The sequence below is a fragment of the Hypanus sabinus genome, chromosome 20 (assembly GCF_030144855.1).
Source record: "Hypanus sabinus isolate sHypSab1 chromosome 20, sHypSab1.hap1, whole genome shotgun sequence".
In the NCBI taxonomy this organism is placed as follows: domain Eukaryota; kingdom Metazoa; phylum Chordata; class Chondrichthyes; order Myliobatiformes; family Dasyatidae; genus Hypanus; species Hypanus sabinus.
The window spans coordinates 55778634-55800686 of record NC_082725.1 but is presented as its reverse complement, the minus strand read 5'-3'; the positions used below and the strand labels follow the sequence as shown (position 1 = coordinate 55800686).

The window sequence follows — 22053 nt, the reverse complement described above, 5'->3', positions numbered from 1 at the left end:
CTCAAAACCATCAAACGCTCTTCATATGCCAAGCCTTTCAATCTTGAAATTATTTTTGTGAACCTTTGAACCCTCTCCAATGTCAACGTATTCTTTCTTGGATAAGGGGCCCAAAACTGCTTAGAATATTCCCAAGTGAGGCCTCACCAGTGCTTTAGCATTGAGTAAGGAGTGTAATGGAATTTTCTCCTCCTACCTGGATGAGTGAGCCTCCAACAGCATTCTGGAAGTGTGTCACCATCCAGAACAAAGCAGATTGCTGGAAAATAATCCTCATCACCACATTCATTACCTTTACCATTTGTTCCCTCCTCTCTGGCACAACATGACGGCAGACTGTATCCTTTGAAAGAACCTGCTATTGTTTTTTAGTTTCCCAAATCTGTAAATTTTTGGGACTATCAGGTTTTGAACTGAATTGTTTTCCTCCTGGGGTGTTAAAAGAATTGGTAATGGGTGCATTGATTGTGATCTTCCAAAGTTCCCAGATTTGTCGAAATTCCATGTGATTAGATAACATACCTATTCAAAGAGAAAGATAGGAAATAGAAAATGGTTGGCCAGTTAGCCTACTATCTGACATTGAGAAAATCCTAGCATCAATTATTGGGGAGCTAGTAGTAAATATATAGAAAACTTTAAGAGGCAGAATCAATATAGTTTTATGGAAAGGAATTAATATTTGATAAATTTATTACATCTATTGAGAATGTTATCAGCAGTATGGAAACTAGTAGATGTAGTGTATTTAGATCTCCAGAATGCATTTAATTAATTACCATATAGATAGGTTAATACACAAGGTCAGGGCTTGTGAAATTGGAAGTGATAGATTAGCATAGTTAGGAGATTGCTTAAATAACAGAAAACAGGTTGGGATTAATGGATCAATTTCTGTTTAGTAAGTTATGACTAATTAGGTTCCACAGGAATCAGTACTAGGGCCTCAACTTTCACCATTTCTGTTCATGACAGCAGTTGAAATGAATGTGTTTTTAAAATCAGATTTACTGATGGTACATAGGAAAGCAAGTTATGAGGAGGATACAAAAACTCAGCAAAGAGATAAAGGTAAGTGAGTGGCAGCATTTTGTTGAATAGATTATTGTTCATGAAGGTGAGGTCATCCATTTTTGTTCTGAGTTTGTGAGTTCTAAGATGACTAACAAAGTCAACGTTAAAAATCACAGGCTCTTGCACGGTTGGGACTGGAGGTGCTGGAAGAAGCAGGTGGTTAGTTTAGGGGATGGTGTGCTCAGTTTGCCATTTACTCAGTATTTTTGTCAGCTCCTGATTATTGAACAAGAAATTCCCAATAACATACCAAATGCTCTTTTTTCACATGAACAGTCATAGGTCAGAGTTTTCCAGGAATCAGTGAAGATATTACAATTTTTCAAATCAATTTTAAATGCATCGTTATATCCTTAACTCTGTACTTCTGATAATCTCTTTTCAGGCCAAAGGTCTGACAATGAAAGTTCACAGCAGGTACCCAGAAAACACCTCAAAGCCATCTCTCAACAAAGACAGGCATCCATGTTGAAATTCACCATCTCCCTCAATGAGTAAGTCTAGTCATTTGAGAGGAAGGGTATTTGAAAAGACCTCAAACCCAGCACAACACTAATACTGCACTTTTCCCCTATATATTCCTGAGACCTGAGCTACTTATGGCAGGCATTTTAAGAGAAAGAATGCAAGAAAGTTGCACTTATACCTCAGCAACACACTCAAATTGTTCTGAAGAACTAACTGACGGTTTGGAAATCTGACTTCTGTAGGATTCTTCAATACTCCCATCATATTATCTGGATGTCAATCACTGTCATTTCAGGATGTGGTGCAAAAATTATATACAGCCATTCAAACAATTTCTAACATTATTCTCAAAAGGAAGATTAATTGTTTTCATTATTTGCTTGCAAACTTCTGGTTGTGTCCTTATTATACTAGAATTGTAGAAAACCATCTATATACAGGGCAGGGATGAGAAGAGAGGTTCATTGACAGCTCAAATACACTCCACTCAGATCTGAGTTTGGATATGTGGTAATCTCGGGGCCAGAGCTCCTAAATTGGTACATAAATGAAACTGCTACATAAACCAAAATCTCCAAAGTTAGGCCACTGACATAATCTCTGATACCTCGTATAACTTAATTTGAAGTGCACCCAATTTGCACCCAGTTCCCACTTATAAGTTATATTTATTTCACTTATTACTTATAAGTAATAGCTGAGAATTAAAGACAAAATGTTTGCATTAGTATTCAAATGCTTTGGAGTTATAGAGCATGGAAACAGGTCCTTTGGCCCATTGAGTCCTTACTAACCACCCATTTACAATTATCCTATATAATTCCGTTTTATTATCACATTACCATCACCTCACCCCAGATGCTACTATTTGTGCACACACTTGTTGAGTGAGGATTAATATTGGCCCAGGAAACAAGTCTAACTCCTCTACGTTACTTCAACAGAGCTTTCCTTGTAGGGTCTCAATCTATGGTCACGCAGCACATACTGATAGAATAACGTAGACAGAAACCCTCAAAATATTTGTAAGGTACATGGATAGGACCTGGAACTAGGACTAGCTCCATTTTAGGATAAAAAATTGTACTGTGGAGAGGATTCTAACTGACTGCATCACTGTCTGGTATTGGGGGGTGGGTGGGCGGCTACTGCACAGTATCAAAATGAGCACTGGAGAGTTGTAAACTCAGTCAGCTCCATCATGGGCACAAACCTCCATTGTGTTCAGGACATCTTCAAGGAACAATGCCTCCGAAAGGTGGTGTCCATCATTAAGGATCTACATCATCCAGGACATGTCCTCTTCTCATTGCTACAAAATGGAGGGAGGTACAGGGGCCTGAAGGCACACAGTCAGTGATTCAGGAACAGCTTCTTCCCCTCTGCCATCCGATTTCTGAATGGATATTGAATCCATGAACACTACCTCACTACTTTTTTATTTTAATTTTTGCAGTATTTAACTATTATATATATATATCCTTACTGTAATTCACATTTTTTCTTCTTTTATGTATTGCATTGTGCTGCTGCCGCAAAGACAACAAATTTCGTGACATGTGCCAGGGATATAAAACCTGATACTGATTCTGATCTTGAAATAATCCAAGTAGTCTCCCCCTCTGTTGTAAATTGTTGAGCTTCTAACTGAGTTGGTGCAGCACATCCTCTATATTGGAGTTTGAATGGATTACCATCTTAAGTTTCTGAGTTGGACATTAATCCACAAACTTCTGGACTAGAAATTTTGTCTCACAGTACAACAGGTTGGGTATTTCCAGCACTTTGACTTAGACCTCAGGGGATGATAAACAAAACCACAGTTCACAGTGACAAAGAGTTGTATAGATATGGAAATGGAAGCTGAATTTGAGGAGAATCCAAGACAAGCCCATTGCTACCGCTGGACCACAGTGCTTACTGGGCGGGAGTGCATCTGGAAGAGGCACTAACTTGGGGCCTGTGTTTTATCCAGCAACAAAGTGTAGAGCTACATACACAGGAGAATTGCTTTTCATATGTCTGATTAACATTCACTTCTGCTTTCAGTGAATACACGTCTGTGTACAGTTCCCTGTGTTTGAAGTTGCTAATGCAAGGGAAGTGAATTTCTTTGCCCAAGATATTAGACAAGTAGTTAATAATTAGGGAAGTGAATATTCACGCCAACATTGATAACCTGAGCATTTCATTCAGCTTATTTTAAAACAAAATCTGGAAATTAAAATCTGCTATCAGTGAAGAAAAACTAGTAAAATTTTTCAACACACAGAGAAAGCTGGAGGGACTCAGCAGATCAGGCAGCATCTGTGGAAAAAAGTACAGTCAGAGTTTCAGACTGAGATCCTTCGACAGGACAAAGGGTCCCGGCCCGAAATGTTGACTGTACTCTTTTCCACAGATGTTGCCTGACCTGCTGAGTCCCTCCAACTTTCTATGCGTATTGCTTGCATTTCAAGCATCTGCAGTTTTTCTCTTGATAGTAAAATTTTGCCCAATTTATTAATGAAAATCAGACATCCTTACAACTCTGCACTTTATTTGATTTCATCTCAGCTATATTGAGGAATAAGTGAATACTGGCTTGGCATAAATGAAACCCCTGCAGAATGAAAAGGTTAGTGTGCTAGAGCTGTTTGGATGTTAGTACTGAGATCTGATGTAGCTGAATGAATTGTCATCTTGAGCTAAAGCACACAGATATCAATCCCTGAATTCAGTCTTGTTAGGGATATCCGTGCTGAATGGGAGATGTACAGTGTCATCAAGTTTCCACATGCAGTGCTTTGTGCTCTGAAACCAGCCCAGATAGTAAGGGTTGAATATCCCACTGCAACCAATTTAGTTTTCCAGAAGCCTTGGGCCAATAAATCTGAATGCCCCAAGATTCTGTCAGTGAAGTCAGTCAATAGTGACATGACAAGGAGGCAAATAATAAGGATCCTGGTGCAGAATAAGATCAACAGTCCACTTGCTCAGCAACCAAGATTTATGAGAAGAGGAAGAATGGAGGAAAAAATAATGCATTTGAGCCCAGCTGGGCACTTGAAAATGTTGAGGGAGGGAAACATTGAATGAAGACTAAGAAAATCAACTGAAAAAGATTCGAAGTATATTTATTATCAAATTCAACTCTGTGCAGTATACAACTCAGACAGAAAAAATTACGCTATTTAAAAAAAGGAAAGTGATGACCTGCAGGTGTGAAATTATGGAGTTTCAATTGTTCCTTTTTGGGCCTTGGAGCTTAATTTTCATTTCAGAGACAGAAGTATACTGTAAGTATTATGATTAAATGCATTCAATATTCTGGTAAACACCTGTTCTGAGCTGAGTTCATTTTAATAATGTAAACTAAGTAATTTGCTGAAGGTTTTGCAGATGTTAATAATGGAGCTGTACAGATCATTTATCAGTAATAATACACTACTCACATGGTGTCTCTCATACTGTTTGGGTTTTTCCAAGATATATTAATGCACGCAATTTCCATGTACTGAATGTTAATTTTCTGAGCAAATTTTAAATTATCAAAATGCGAGATTCAGGGCAGCTTCTATTTTATAGTTGCAGATTTGCTTTAATGTATGGGAGAATCCGTTTGGGACACTTGGATACCAAATTCAAGAGGATATAAGACAAGTCTTGACGTTTTTTGCTCCTACTTACAAAATGAATATAGAGTCACAGAGTTGTTCACATCATGCCTACATGTACTGATCCTTCTTGTCTTCAATTATGGCCTGCTTGTTCAAGAGGACTCTTAAATATTGCTGTTGTTCTTGCTTCCACCTCTTCCTCGCCAGTTCATTTGAGATACAATACCTTTTTGTGTGAAAAATTTACCCCAGATCTCCTTTAAAGCTCCTCCTTTTCACCTTAAACTTGCCATCTAGTGTCTCCAGAAGAATTTTCCCATTTGTTTTGCCAGATTACCATCTCAGGTTGGGGCTTTCCTATGCCAAAGTTCAGCAGATGTGAAGTGACTTCCTATTTAAATTTTTGGTTGTAAATGGCCCTTATATCAGTAAGTGCTGACAAATCCTTGCACAAATAGATTTCATGTGAGCATTCACTTTGGAGATCATTTCTCTTGAAGGTCTTAATTGAATTATAATGGTTGATTTGAATGGAGTTACAACTACTAACAATACACTAGTGTGGCAACACATTTACACCAGTTTGTAACACTAGTGAATTTGTAACAATAGAACACGAGGGTTTGACCACGATCAATGAATATAATGCAACAAGGTCCAAGCACACTGAAAATGTGGATTCTCAAAACTTTTACATTCTTGGCCATAGAATGTAAAATATTGTATATTTTAGAATAATTACTAACTCGTGGAGTAAAGAATAAGGCAGAAATTACCAGACTTCAGATGTCAAAATGATGCATGTGTTTTCTCTTCCCTGCCCGCTCATTTATTTTCTTCCAACTTCTGATTACTCGGTGTGCTTTAAGGAGAATCTAAGAGAAGGAAGGGGAGGTAGAGAGGTTTAGGCAGGAAATTCAAAAAATTTAAACAGTCTTTGAAATCCAATTGCCATTAGTGCAGGAATAACTGTTGGAAATGGCAAGAAGTGGAGGGGTGCAGTCTCAAAGAGTGGAGTAGGTGATAGAAATAGAGAGACCAATTCCATGGAAGGATTGGAAAATGAGGAAGAGGATTTTAAAATAGTGATGTTGCTGAAATAGCAGTCAATTTAGGTCAAAGAGAACAGTGTTGATATTGCACGGAACTTGCCAGGAGTAAAGTTTTGGATTGGTTCGTACTTGGAGGAGGTAAAAGATTGCGCAATATTCTAAGGCTACAGGGGAACATTTCAGTAGCTGATACCCACTTTTATGGGTGTCAGTGGTAGATGAGTAGTAGCGGGTCTGGATATGCTTGATGTCACAGAGCTGGAAGTAATCAGTCAGCAGCTCAGCTCAATGTCATGCTGAGGTTGGGAGTAATTTGGTTCATCCTCTGGAGAGTTTGCAGATAGAACATTACAGTCAGTGACTAAGGAATGGACTTTATGACAAGAACTAAATTGATGGCTTTGAATTTTGCAATATAATTGGCTAAAATTTGCAAAGTAGAACAACACATTGGACACAAGATGCTAGAAATCCAGAGTAACACACACAAAATGCTGGATGAACTCAGCAGGTTAGGCAGCATCTATGGAAAGGAATGAACAGTTGACTTCTCTGGCCAAGACCCTATAGTGGACATGTGGTGTGGCAAACGCGAAAGAGTAGAGGAGTCAGTGGAAGTGGTTCTGAACTCAGAAACATTTGTACAGTCTGTTTAGTTTTGATGAGTTTAAGGTGCAGAGTGTAGATGAAAAATAATAGGGGTCCAAGGAAGGTCCATAGCTAAAGGAACAAGATGAGATTGGAGAAGATACCAAGGCAACAGCAGAATAGATGCAATGGAACCAGAAGAGGGCACTGCCACACAACTGGACAATGGAGTGGTGCACACAACACATCATTGTGATTTGCAAATAGATTTGAATTTAAAAAATAATATAGAGATAGACAAACAATATCAATAATTTAATAGAATATTTTATAATTCTCATTCAGAAGTAGTTGTAGGTATAATTGATGTATAATTTATATTCAGCATGTTGTCTGAACCTACATGACTGTGATGCTGCTGCAAAGCAGGTTTTTCATTGTACCTGATTGTACCTATACCTCACCATGCTTGTGCACATAACAATAAACTCAACGTGATTTGAAATCCTAAAAGCTAAATAAAGATTTTAAGAACATTTTTATCATTAGTAAAAAAAATGATAAATGTTAAATACAGAGGAACCCCCAAGATTTGACAGTCGACATCTGAATTATTCTAAAGAAAAACATTTGTGCAGAAGTAGATGCAGAGTTCCCAGATTCTGCAGCAGCGCCAGTAGCTTGCAGGTGAGCCCAATCAGCAGAGGAAGGGAAAACAAGGGGAATTACTTGTTAATTCATCTTCTATTTGGTGCAGGGACATGTTAAAATTCATTATTTGGGGTAGTGTGAACAAGGTATTTTGAAAATTGTAATGTAATTAGTAAAGCTAATAGGACCTCCGGCACAGAGTCTGGCCTTGTAGCTCAGAAGGGTAGGGAAGGGAAGAGGAAGGCAGTAGTAATAGGGGACTCGATAGTTCGGGGGTCAGATAGGCAATTCTGTGGATGCAACCAGGAAACCCAGGTGGTAGTTTGCCTCCCTGGTGCCAGGGTCCGGGATGTTTCTGATCATGCCCAAGCTATCCTGAAGTGGGAGGGTGAGGAGCCAGAGGTTGTGGTACATATAGGTACCAATGACATAGGTAGGAAAAGGGAAGAGGTCCTGAAAAGAGAATTTAGGGAGTTAGGAAGGCAGTTGAGAAGAAGGACCACAAAGGTAGTAATCTCGGGATTACTGCCTGTGCCACGCGACAGTGAGAGTAGGAATGGAATGAGGTGGAGGATAAATGCGTGGCTGAGGGTTTGGAGCAGGAGGTAGGGATTCAAGTTTCTGGATCATTGGGACCTCTTTTGGGGCAGGTGTGACCTGTACAAAAAAGACGGATTACACTTGAATCCTAGGGGGACCAATATCCCGGCGGGAAGGTTTAATAGAGCTTTTAGGGAGGGTTTAAACTAATTTGTTAGGGGGATGGGAACCGGAATGATGGAGCGGAGGAGAGGGAAAACAGAAATAGATCTAAGGTGGTGAGCAGTAAGGATGTCAGGAAGGACAGGCAGGTGATGGAGCAAATTTGCAGCCATTGGGATGAGTTGCAGTGCAATAACGTTGCAGTGCAATCAATGCAAAAAGTACCAAATACTGGACTTAAGGTGTTATACTTAAATGCACGCAGCATAAGGAATAAGGTGGATGATCTTGTTGTACAGTTACAGATTGGCAGGTATGATATTGTGGCCATCACTGAGATGTGGCTAAAGGATGCATATCTCTGGGAGCTGAACGTCCAAGGATACACGGTGTATCGGAAGGATAGGCGGGTAGGTAGAGGAGGTGGCATGGCTTTAATGGTACAGAATCTTTATGGGTTGAACTAAGAAATTGCAGGGGTAAAAGGACCCTGATGGCAGTTATCTACAGGCCTCCAAACAGCTGCAGTGATGTGGACTACAAATTACAACAAGAAATACAAAAGGCTTGCCAGAAGGGCGGTGTTATGATAATTGTAGGGGATTTTAACATGCGAGTGGATTGGGAAAATCAGGTCAAGAGAGAGAATTTGTAGAATGTCTATGAGATAGCTTTTTAGAACAGCTTGTTGTTGAGCCCACTAGGGGATTGGCTGTACTGGATTGGATATTGTGAGGTGATTAGAGAGATGGAAGTGAAGGAACCCTTAGGAGGCAGTGATCATAACATGATTGAGTTCACTGTGAACTTTGAGAAAGAGAAGCCGAAATCCGATGTGTCGGTATTTTAGTGGAATAAAGGAAATTACAGTGGGATGAGAGAGGAACTGGCCAAAGTTGACTGGAAAGGAACACTAGCGGGAAGGACGGCAGAGCAGCAGTGGCTGGAGTTTATGCGAGAAGTGAGGAAGATGCAAGACAGATATATTCCAAAGAAGAAGAAATTTTCAAATGGAAAAAGGATGCAACCATGGCTGACAAGAGAAGTCAAAGTCAAAGTAAAAGCAAAGCAGAGGGCATATAAGGAAGCAAAAATTAGTGGGAAGACAGAGGATTGGGAAGTTTTTAAAAGCTTACAAAAGGAAACTAAGAAGGTCATTAAGAGGGAAAAGATGAACTATGAAAGGAAGCTAGCAAGTAATATCAAAGAGGATACTAAAAGCTTTTTCAAGTATATAAAGAGTAAAAGACAGGTGAGAGTAGATATAGGACCGATAGAAAATGATGCTGGAGAAATTGTAATGGGAGATAAGGAGATGGTGGAGGAACTGAATGAGTATTTTGCATCAGTCTTCACTGAGGAAGACATCAGCAATATACCGGACATTCAAAGGTGTCAGGGAAGAGAAATAAGCGCAGTCACAATTACAACAGAAAGTACTCAGAAAGCTGAATAGTCTAAGGGTAGATAAATCTCCTGGACCAGACGGAATGCACCCTTGTGTTCTGAAGGAAGTAGCAGTGGAGTTTGCGGAGGCATTCGCAATGATCTTTCAAAAGTCGATAGATTCTGGCCTGGTTCTGGAGGACTCGAAGATTGCAAATGTCACTCCGCTATTTAAGAAGGGGGCAAGGAACCAAAAAGGAAATTATAGACCTGTTAGCTTGACATCGGTGGTTGTGAAGTTGTTGGAGTTGATTGTCAGGGATGAGGTTACTGAGTACCTGGAGGCATATGACAAGATAGGCAGAACTCAGCATGGTTTCCTTAAAGGAAAACCCTGCCTGACAAACCTAGTGCAATTTTTTGAGGAAATTACAAGTAGGCTAGACAAGGGAGATGCAGTGGATTTGGATTTTCAGAAGGCCTTTGACAAGGTGCCGCACATGAGGCTGCTAAACAAGATAAGAGCCCATGGAATTACGGGGAAGTTACATACGTGGATAGAGCGTTGGTTGATTGGCAGGAAACAAAGAGTGGGAATAAAGGGACCCTATTCTGTTTGGCTGCCGGTTACCAGTGGTGTTCCACAGGGGTCCGTGTTGGGGCTGCTTCTTTTTACGTTGTATATCAACGATTTGGATTATGGAATAGATGGCTTTGTGGCTACATTTACTGACAATACAAAGATAGGTGGAGGGGCTGGTAGTGCTGAGGAAATAGAGAGTCTGCAGAGAGACTTGGATAGATTGGGGGAATGGGCAAAGAAGTGGCAAATGAGTTATAATGTTGGAAAGCGTACGGTCATGCACTTTGGTAGAAGAAATAAATGGGCAGATTATTATTTAAATGGGGAGAGAATTCAAAGTTCTGAAATGCAATGGGACTTGGGAAACCCTTAAGGTTAACCTCCAGGTTGAGTTGGTGGTGAAGAAGGTGAATGCAATGTTGGCATTCATTTCTAGAGGAATAGAGTATAGGAGCAGGGATGTGATGTTGAGGCTCTATAAGGCACTGTTAAGACCTCACTTGGAATACTGTGTGTAGTTTTGGGCTCCTTATTTAAGAAAGGATGTGCTGACATTGGAGAGGGTTCAGAGAAGATTCACTAGAATGATTCCAGGAATGAGAGGGTTAACATATGAGGAATATTTGACTGCTCTTGGACTCCTTGGAGTTTAGAAGAATGAGGGGAGACCTCATAGAAACATTTTAAATGTTGAAAGGCATGGACAGAGTGGATGTGGCAAAGTTGTTTCTCATGGTGGGGGAGTCTAGTATGAGAGGACATGACTTGAGGATTGCAGGACACCCATTCAAAACAGAAATGCAAAAAAATGTTTTTAGCCAGAGGTGGTGTATCTATGGAATTTGTTGCCATGGGTGGCAGTGGAAGCCAAGTCATTAGGTGTATTTAAGGCAGAGATTGATAGGTATCTGAATAGTCAGGGCATCAAAGGTTATGGTGAGAAGGTAGGGGAATGGGACTAAAGGGGAGATTGGATCAGCTCATGATGAAATGGACTCAATGGGCTGAATGGCCAACTCCTGCTTCTTTGTCTTCTTATGGTCTTGATGTTTCAATCCTTATGATAAGTCGGCACTCTCAATGTTGGCAGTGGGCTTGGAGTGATGACAAGGAAGGTAGGTACCTCATCGGGGTCATCAGGTGAGCACCCTCCTACTTTGGTGTTTCGTTGATAAGCCCACAATGTCTCTAGAGGGCTCAACGGTGCTATCTGGCGTCCCAGATACACCCCCCTCAGTTCCATACCCTCCTGTCTTCATCTTGCAGCCCAGTTATTGTCTTTCCTTTTAATCCAAATCCAATTACTGCTTTCTTCTGCTGCATTTGACAAGGACTTGATTGCTTGTTGGAGTGGATAACCCCTCACCCCATCTTCTTCAATAGACTGGTGGTAGATGTAACCAGGAATCCCACTTCTACAGGGAAAATCTTGGTCTTCCGGCCATTCTGGGCAGCTTCAGTTGCCAGTTCAGAGTACTTGGTCTTTTTCCTTTCATAAGCTTCTTCAACACCATCTTCCCATGGTACTGTCAATTCCAGCTTGGCTGTTGTGGACCACTGCACTACGTCTGGCCGAAGTGTTGTAGCTGCAATGTCTGGGGAAAACACAAGCTTCTTTTCCAAGTCCACGTCCATTTTCCAATCCCGAGCAACCTGCAGAATTCTTGCCTCTTTTGATATTATATGGTGCTCCGGAGGTTGGCCTGCTGGTACAAATCGTGTGATGTGAACATTTCTTGTGGGAGAACATTTGTGGTGATTTGCCTCTGTTCCAAGGTTCATGCCAGCTTCTGAGGACTTGGCTATGCCGCCAAGTATACCACCCCTGGCGGAGGCTCGTGGTGCATCCTGTTAAAATGTGCCTTAGTGATCCAGGTGCTTGACAAAGAGAGCAAGTGGGGCCTTCTCCCCACCATTGGATCAGGTTTTGAGGTGTTGGTAGGAGATCATAAGTGGCTCTGATGACAAAACTTAGCTGAGATCCCTCCATCTCCTAGATGTCACGCCAGCTGAGTTTCCTCTTTTCCAGGCTCTCCCAATTAGTCCATTGGCCCTGCTTGGCCATTGAGACGGCCCTGGCGTGTTGCTCTGTCTCCTCCTGTCTTCTCATCTCCTCCACCATGAGTCGTCTCTTCTGCACTGATGTTGCCTTGTGCCACTGAGGAGCCTTTGGGATGAGCCTGAGCCCGGCTTTCCCAAGTTGGACTTGGCCAACCACATCCCTGAAGCTAAGAGCAGACTTAGCACTCTGAACTGCTTCAGATGGGGTCCACTTCCTCCCCATTGCCACACGGGGTGGGGGGGGGGGCGCTGTTCGAATAACAGTATCTTCAGATTCAGTGAGGGTCATGACCAACTTTGCTTTGGTGTATTTGTATTCTTCCCCAAGACTTGCAATTGGTAATTCTAATTTGCCGTTCCCTTACAGTCCAACAGGACTTAAGCATCGTGGAAGTCCAAGCCACTGTTTCACATGTGTGTTGATCACTCTTTCGTGCTTTTCCACCTTGTTGATGGGGATTTCATACACTGTCAAAGGCCACATGAGTCTTGGAAGTATGCCAAAATGGAAGCACCACAGCTTGAATTTTCCTGGCAGCCAGGTCTTGTTGATCTGAGTTATGTAAATGTTGGTATCCTTTTTGAGTTGTTTAAACTGCTTGGTGTCTTTGAGCTTAGCATCATACCATCGACCCAAGCTCTTCACTGGCATTTTTGACACAGTTGGGACAGGTGTTCTGTCAATATAAAATCTTTGATCCGTGACTTGACCTTTGACAATGGAAATGCATCTGTTGCTGGGCTTGATCTTCATCCTCGCTCGTGTGATGTTTTGATGAAACTTTTCCAGAAGTCTCTTGGTACAGGGGACAGTTGTTGTCAGTATTGTTACATTGTCCATATAGGCTTGTATCGATGGAACCGTTGACCAAACTGTAGTTGTTTTCCTCCTGCAACCCATTTTGAGGCTCTGATAATGAGCTCCGTTGCCATAGTGAAGGCCAGTGGGGAGATGGTGCACCCCGCCATGATGCCTACTTCCAGTGGTTGCCAAGCTGTGGTGAAGTCTGATGTGAGACAAACTTGCAGATTTACTTACTTGTTAATTCATCTTCTATGTTAAAGACATGTTAAAGTTCATTATTGGGGTAGTGTGAACAAGGCATTTTAAAAATTGTGGTATACTTTGGCAGGATCAACATGGTTGTCCTGTAGGAGAAATCATATTTAGCAAATCCAATTGATTCATCTGAAGGTGTAACTAGTAAGGGGAACCAATGGGGGCACAAGAGAATCTGGAGCAACACACAAAATACTCAAAATGCTGGAGGAACTCAGCAAGCCAGGCCACATCAATGGAAATGAATAAATGGAAATGGTCAATATTTTGAGCTAAGACCCTTCTTCAGGACAGGAAAGGAAGTGGGGAGATGGCAGAATAAAAAGGTTGGTGGGGAGGGGAAGAAGGATAGCCATAAAGTGATAAGTGAAGCCAGGTGGGTAGGACAGGTAAAGGGCTGGAGAGGAACAAATCTGATAGGAGAGGAGAGTGGATGATGGGAGAAAGGGAAGGAGAAGAAGCACCAGGGGAGGTGATAGGCAGGTGAGGGGAAGAGGTAAGAGGTCAAAGCAGGGAATAAAAGAAGAAGGAAGAGGAGGGGAAATTATTTTACCAGCAGGAGAAATCGATGTCCATGCCATCAGGTGCAGGCTACCAAGATGGAATATGAGGTGTTGCTTCTCTACCCTGAGTGGTCTCATCATGACAACAGAGGAGGACATGGAACAACATGTCAGAACAGGAATGGGGTTAGAAATTAAAATGGTTAGCCAGCGGGTAAGTCCACTTTTGGTGGATGGTGCAGGGGTGCTCAACATAGCACTCCCCCGGTTTATGTAAGATCTTACCAAGTATAGAAGGCTCCTTTGGGAGCACCAGAAACAATAGACAACCCAAAAAATTTACAGGAAAGCAGTTTGGGACCCTGAATGGAGGTGAATGGGCAGGTGTAGCATTTCTGTTGCTTGCAGGGATAAGTGCCAGGAGGGAGATTAGTGGGGACCAAGGATATGAACAAGGATATCACAGAGGGAGTGATACCTGGAGAAAGAGGAGCACAGAAGGGAGGTAAAGATGTGTTTAGTGGTAGAATCCCACTGAAGGTGGCAGGAGTTGTGGAGAATGATGTGTTGGATGTGGAGGCTCATGGCATGGTAGATACAGACAAAAGGTACTCTAACCCTGTTAAGGCAGCGTGAAGATGAGGTGAGCACAGATGTCCGGGAAATGTAGAAGATGCGGGTGAGTGTAGCATCACAGGTGGAGGAAGGGAAAATCCTACAAAAAGTAGCGGATACAGCCCAGCCCATCAGAGGTAAAGCCCTCCCAACCATTGAGTACATCCTCATACAACGTTGTCTCAGGAATGCAGCATCCATCATCAGGGCCCCCCACCACTGAGGACATGTTTTCTTCTCACTGCTGCCATCAGGAGGAAGGTACAAGGGCCTCAGGTTTCACACCACCAGGTTCAGGAACAGTTACTACCCCTCAACCATGAGGCTCTTGGACCTGAGGGGATAACTTCACTTAATTTAACTTTCCCCATCATTGAAATATTCCCACAATTAATGGATACACTTTCAAGGACTCTTCATCTCATGTTGTCAATATTTATTGCTTATTAATTTATTATTCTTTTTCTTTTTGTATTTGCACAGTTTGTTGTCTTTTGAATGCCCAAATTGGTGCGGTCTTACATTGATTCTGTTATGGTTATTGTTCTATTGATTTATTGAGTATGTCTGCAAGAAAGTTAATCACATGGTTGTATATGGTGACATATAAGTACTTTGATAATAAATTTACTTTGAACTTTGATGTAAAAAGTTGGAGGGAATTGGTGGAGCAAGTGCTGTGAGGCTGATAGGCAGATGAGGGAGGGGGAGAGTAAGAATGATGCCAGAAGCTGGGAGGTGATGGATGAAGCTGGGAAACGGACCAATGGGTGCTGTGCACTTGGATTTGTAACAGAAATTCACATAGGTTCCCTACTATAGTCTATTACATAAGATGCCCCCACATAGGAAATAGGGCATATCTTTGCATGGTTTCACAGTTGGTTAAAGGACAGAAAACAGGAATAACCATGTTATGTTCAGATTGACAATAAAGTTACTGGAGGAATGCCATAGGCACAGTACAAACCTACCTGCACTGACTTTACTGAAGTGTGGAAGGATGCACAACAGGTGTCCGGTGAAGAGCAGCGGGGTCCTCCTGGTTGTTGCATCTTCTCACAAGAGCTGAGCAACAGAATTCTTTCACAATTGGCCATTGCATTTAACCCATCTTAACATCTCTAGCACCTGAATAATTTTTGCTGTATCCTCAAAAGGTGTTTTTGGATTTTGACATAATATGATCATAAGGTATTTCTTTCTACCTTTAAACCCTATCAGGTCCCATTTCCCTACACTAGCAACACCACCAATGGAGATCAGAAAAAACAATAATACTAGACAATTGACAAACTCAAGATACAATGAAAATACTTCCTGAATAGCACCTGTCAATATTGGTCATCCTCATCAATGCAGCAATTTTAATCACAGACAGTGTCTTTTTATTTGAACCTTGACTTTCATTGTTCTTGCCTCACATTGTTTTCAAAGTTTCTATCTGATTACAATGGTTTTGGTTCTGCCAGAACAGAGCGAAACCAGTAACTCACAATGAACACCTCTTTGATGTGATGTTTGAATGCAGACATTAATGCAGATGAAATCCATTTCTTAGCTGGATGTCAAGTAATAGATTGTAAGATGGTGAGTTAGGGCATTGTAGTTCTGCTGTTACAAACTTGTGTCTTTCTTTTACCTTCAATCATAGAACTTATCTGCTGATATCGGAATCTCGTAGCCACCAAATTTAAAGAGAAATTGACAACTTTGGAACTGATGTAGAAATCAAATCCTGTTGCAAGAAACCAGGACAAGAAATTTCTCGCAAGAACTTTTGACATTAAGTGAATAGTTTTATGGGTAAGTTTAAAGGTTCTTGTCTAAATTATTTTATCCTTTATAAAGGATAATTAAATTACTTTATCCAAAACTATGTATTCAGCCAGATGTGAAATACCACAAGAAAAGAGCAAAAAAGTTGTTTGGCCAAAAGAAATGAGAAATTGCAACATTCAAATTGTTTGCTTTTCATTGAGTGTTTCCCAATATATAAATTTAATGTATGATCATTAGAGATTTGGAAGAATGAAGCAAGCAACATTTCCCAAATTTATTGACAGTGGAGAAATTAAAAATAATGGGGATGTGAAAACTGTAACTGAATAAAAAAACTTTTCAAATAGTTCTGAAGAAAGATTACCAATCTGAAACATTAACTCTCTTGTTTCCTGATATTTATCTCTGCACTTTCTGTTTTTATTTATTTTACTGTTGATAACTTTTCTGTGAAACACCTCAATGTGTTTTTCTGTTAATATTGATTAATGTTTTGAATGTTGTTGTTGTTATGTAATTGGGGTGATCAATGATATAATTTAATATGATAATTAGCTTGGAACAAGATATCCAAAAGGGTGAGATTAGTTTAAATAGAACTGAGGTTCTGTATTCCAGCTAAGAGATGTGGATTGTGAAACTCTAGATACATAAGACTATAAAGTGATACTTCCTCATTTAAGAGGCATGAATAATATTTCATTAAAGTAGATTATCATGTCAATATCTGAATTACTACTGGTGAAACTTTGCTAATGGTGTTTCGATTATTGGGGAAGTAAAAATAATTTAGTTACAAAGGAGGTTCAAATTTCCATCAATTGAAAAGAAGGGACTTAATACAGAGATGTCTATTTCATTGGCAGAGAGATTAATAACTAGTTATTGGGAGGTCGGAGAAGAGTAGATTTAAATTAATTATTAAAAGGGTTAGAGAAGAGTTGAGAGAAGTTTTCATGTAAGAACATGGGTGCCAAGCTCACTACTTGAAAGAGTGGTGGATGCAGAAGCCTTTGTCACATATAACCAGTACTTGGATGAACAGTTGATATCCATAGTCTACAGGAATTTCTTTCTTGAAGAGGGTCAGGGTTATGGCATCTCTGAAATTCTCTGAAGATTTAATTCTGAATCTAATAATGATGCATTGAATGAAAGACAGGTATTCAGTTTACTAAGAAAATATCCGAAAAGAGCAGCATATTTATTTATTTATTGAGATACAGCATGGTATAGATTCTTCCGTTCCTTTAAGCCATACTGCCCAGCCTAGTTATAGAACAATTTACAATGACCAATTAACCTACCAACCAGTACATTTTTGGACTGTGGGAGATAACTGCAGCACCCAGAGAAATCCCCCCCAGCCACAGGGAGAATGTATAAACTCCTTACAGGCAGTGATGGCAATTGAATCCTGGTCACTGGTACTTGTGCTGCCCTCATCTGTGGGATATTTTAAATAAAAACAGAATGCTGGAAACACACAGCAGGTCAGGTAACGTGAAAAGTTAAGATGAGTTAATATTTCAGTTCAAAGACTCTTCAAAAGAACTGGGAAAGAAGGACCATCAAGATAGTTTAAGATGCAGAGAGGTGTTTGGATTTTGGTGGAGTTGGCAGAAACTGTAAAGGATGATCCACTAGATAAGGAAACTGGTGGATTGGAGGTGATGGGCAGGAATATTGTACCCTTGCTCTTGCAGAGCCAGAGGCCAGTGGTAGAAATTCAAAGGTTTTATTCAGCAGTGAACAGTGCAGTTACATTTAATGAGCATTGTGATTCTTTCTTACTCAATAAACTAACAACAAAAACTAATTGTGTGTATCGATTTATACTCTTAATCAGCACTCCACTTTTGTGTCTAGCTTGGAGCTGTCATCTGGTGGTTGTAGTGTGGTGTGACTTGTCTGATTGCTTAGTGCCTGTTCCTATGTGTTACTGGTCCTCCAACCCACTCCTGCTCCTGGCTTGCTCCCTGCAGTTAGATCAATCCTGTAAGGTGCATCTGACCAGCCATCCCTTCATTAGGTGCATGACAAGGAAGTCATGCTAGCAACTAATGTTAATCCTTTTATTGGGAAAGAGTTGAGATGTGATCAAGGGCTCTGCCCTTTATGGAAGGGAATTTAGGAAAAGGGAACGTGTCAGAGACATCACTGTGGGAGGTCTCATTACTGGAGCAAAATATGATGGAGATAGAAGAACTGGGAGAATGGACTGAAGTTCTTACAGAAGGTAATCAAGATAGTAGAGGAAATTAATGTGTCTGGTTGGCCTGTCATTTGAGGTGGAGGCAGAGAGGTTCAGAAAGGGAATGAAAGATGGACCATAAAAGTGAGAACATGCAGAAATTGACAGCAAAAACAATGAATATTTCAATTTATGTATGAAGGCAGGAATAAAGTTATTAATGTACTGGGAAAGAGTTGGGAAAGTGGGTCCAAGAAAGATAGAAACAAAAACTGTTCCATCTATCCACAGAAAGATTCCTGTAGCTTGGGTCCACACCAGTTCCCATAGCTACACGTTTGATTAGGATTAAATTGTGTGATTAATCTGCGCTTCTACCAAAGCTGCAGTTCATTGAGACCATATTCTGTTGCGGCTTTAAGATTTTTCTTGGACCTGAATCATTATAATTCAGAATCCTTCCAAATTGCCATGGGGATCTCGATGAAGGTAAGACTTTCATCTGCTTTATCAACAGAACAATGAAATAACAAAAGGCCAATCAAGACTTTCATCACAATATCAACACTTTGACACAAAAGCACAATTTCCATGGCAATCACTGCTGTGACCCAAGGATGCAGGCCACCATTATTCTGGTTTTCTTCCATCAGGCCGGATTATGTTCTACAGAAAATTTGAATAATTCTTAATTGTTCAAGATGCAGCTGGGGTCATCAGTATGAACACAAAGACATGATGGTTTCCAAACTGATGCCACTGTCCATAAAATTTCAGTAAGATTGTGGCTAGCTTGTTTGACTAAAATGATCACTCCATTTGTTGTGATAACCAAAAGCTAACGGAAACTTTAGTTAAATTTGATTCTTTATAGATTAGTCTTTGGAATTTTGAAGAACAGTAGAATGTCTGGAGGTTTATCCTAGATGCTTCATGTTCCATGCCATTACAGTGAAGAGACTTATCTTGAAGGATGCCAATGAAATGTAACCTTCCAGACATTCTATCTTGTCTGTCCCTTAATCAGAGCCTCACAGCTAAAGTTGGCAGAATATCAAATGATATGTGTGAAAACATCAGTATTGGGGAATAGAGTATAGGAACAGGCAGGTTGTGGTACAGCTTTATAAAACATTAGTTAAGCCACTGCTGGAATATCATGTGTAGTTCTGGTAGTCACACTATAGGAAGGACTTGTTTGCATTGGAGAGTGCAGAGAAGATTCACCAGGATGTTGCCTGGGATGGAGGCTTCAATTGCGGAGGAGACTGAATAGGCTGGGTTTGTTTTGCTTGAAAAAGATGGGTGGGTTGGGAAACAGACAGAGTAGATCATGGGAAACTTTTCACTCAGAATTATTAAAAACTAGAAGACATAGGCCTAGAATAAAGGGGAAGAGGTTTACAGGGGATCTGATGAATTTTTTTTACACAAAGGGTGGTTGAATTCTGGTAGACACTGCCTGAGGGGCTGGTGGAAGTAAAGGCTCTCACAACATGGGCAATATAATGTTTCTTTTGTTAAGGCATTTACAACTATGGATTAAAAGCTGGTAAATAGATTTCTGTGGTTGGATATTTGATGAACAGCAGCGACACAGTGGGCTGAAAGGCCTGTTACTGTGCTCCATGAATCTCTGCCATGCATTAACATATCCCATGTGTGTGCACTAATCATCCCTAAAAGCCTAGGCTGGAATTTTTAGACTATAATCTTAACCTATGGTTATATGGCCTTAAGTCATTTTAAGATTTTTCAAAGTTCTTTGAGGGCTTCCTGAAGTGTTAATAACCTTTATAAACATGACAGGAAATTTATCTACTACAGGCTCCCACAAACATAAAATGTTACAGTGACCAGTAATCAGATGTTTTAGTAGTATTGTTTGAGAAATAACTATTAGTGAGGACACTGACGATAAATCTCTGGCTTTGTTCAAATCATCTCAATTAACCTTTTTCATTCTGGAAAATGTTCACAGATTTGTCTCCAAAGTTAATATATCCTTCCTAATGGTGTGTTGCTCAGATTATTTGGAGTGCCTACTGTGGTCAAAGGGTAATTGATTGTACCAAAAGCTGCTTATTATATGCCTTATTCATAGAATTACTGTATCAGCATAAAAATATAGATGAGAAGTTGTGGTTGAGTTTTCTATCAAACATTGTATTGTTGAACTGCAAGAGTCAAGATTCAAAGAACAGTTATTATCAAAATATGTTTGTAGTATACAACGCTGAGTTTAATCTTCCAATTGATAGCCACAAAACAAAATTATGGAACCCATTCAAAGAAAATATCAAATCCAATATCAAAATTCCTGGTATGCCTTTAGGTTATGATTACAAAATGGAAATTGACATGCAGATGTTAGGCCCCTTTATTGTTATGAAATTCTCTTTTATTTTGAAAAATGCACATCTGAATTTTTGTTGAAAGTTGGATTACATTGGAACTTTCATTAGGGCAAATCCTGTCAGCTCTAAATCTGTGCTTTACAAATCAGTTTATGATTGGAACAAGGAACTACTGAATCAGAAACTAGAACATCAAATGCTGGAAGCAGCATCAGTTGGGGAGAAAAAGGGTAAATATTTTGTATTCAGCTAAATGTGATGAAGCATATTATATAATAAAATATACCTTGAGCCAAATTCTTCTGTAGCATTTACAGACAACATTAAAAAGTATTTGAATCCATACAACAGTTTATAACATATTGGTGAAAAACTGCATTGGTTAAAAATCAATTGCCTTTTATCCCAAGGGGCTGCCTAAGAAAGAAATACTTCGAAAGTATTATTTAGCTGGGAAGATCCAACTGATATGAAATGGCACATCATCTTTCCTCATCAAGCTGTGTCTTTCAGCTTCTTCAACTTCCATCACAGGTTTTCAAAAGTTGGCATTTTTAAAGAATGTTTGTAAATCTTATTTCTATTTGGATTCCTCAAAAGTTAAAATACTGTTTTTAAGGTTCCATCAGATATGACACACAGCATTAAATTAGGTGAGAGGACAGCAACCAAATGTTGTTATTGCACCTTCATTATGTACAGACCAACGGCAGCTAAGATGAAATTGGAGGGCTAAAAAGGCAGGAACTGTTACTCAATACTCCTGGGTCTTGCATCAAATAACTTGCTCTGTCACATATGATTCACCATAAAGCTGCTTGGCTCTGCAAGCACTTTCACACCAACTGTGAAGCTTGAGGTCAAGATAAATTGCATGTTTCCATGCCTATGGTGACCTGTCCTCGGATCAGCATCAGCCCTTGTGGCAAGCTGTTAGAGCTCCATTACTATTCACCCTGGATGTGTGTCCAAAGCAGCAGAACCTCCTGGGCCTGCCAGATTCAGAAAGTACCTGACACAGAGGTTGACAGCGGAGCTCAGTATTGACAAGGTGCTCATTGGAGTCATTTCAGAGTTTCTGTTGTAAGACGCCAAGGATTCTCATTCCAGTGGTTTGGTCCTGTGGAGTACTGTTCACTTGTGTCTCTTTGGAGCAACATTTAAACAGTAAGGTTTATCCTGATGTGGACTACTCCAACCGTGCTAACCTGAACAGTAAAGTGTTAGTCCTAACACTGCTTCAGAACCATTCATCTAATTCTTTTGACACCTGTTACATACTGGCAGCAAAATTAAAAGACCAATTAACAGTGTATTAATGCATAAAACAGCTTGGTATGTTCCAGTAACATGGCAGGTAACTGCATGCTTTTTTGTT

The 22053-nt window shown here is 40.2% G+C and overlaps 1 protein-coding gene and 1 long non-coding RNA gene across 8 annotated transcripts in view; one reads left to right on the top strand and one right to left on the bottom strand.

Annotated features, from left to right (window-relative positions):
- atxn1a (ataxin 1a) overlaps nt 1-22053 on the top strand; it is a 309041-nt gene that overhangs the window by 104158 nt on the left and 182830 nt on the right. For all 7 annotated transcript variants that reach the window (XM_059945541.1, XM_059945547.1, XM_059945537.1 and 4 more), the window contains one exon: nt 15997-16148. The gene's annotated coding sequence lies outside the window, so the exon portion shown is untranslated. The remainder of the gene's footprint in view (nt 1-15996; nt 16149-22053) is intronic.
- LOC132378553 (uncharacterized) overlaps nt 1-22053 on the bottom strand; it is a 74644-nt gene that overhangs the window by 40027 nt on the left and 12564 nt on the right. Inside the window, exon 3 of the long non-coding RNA XR_009507105.1 lies at nt 5918-6016. This is a non-coding gene — a long non-coding RNA (uncharacterized LOC132378553). The remainder of the gene's footprint in view (nt 1-5917; nt 6017-22053) is intronic.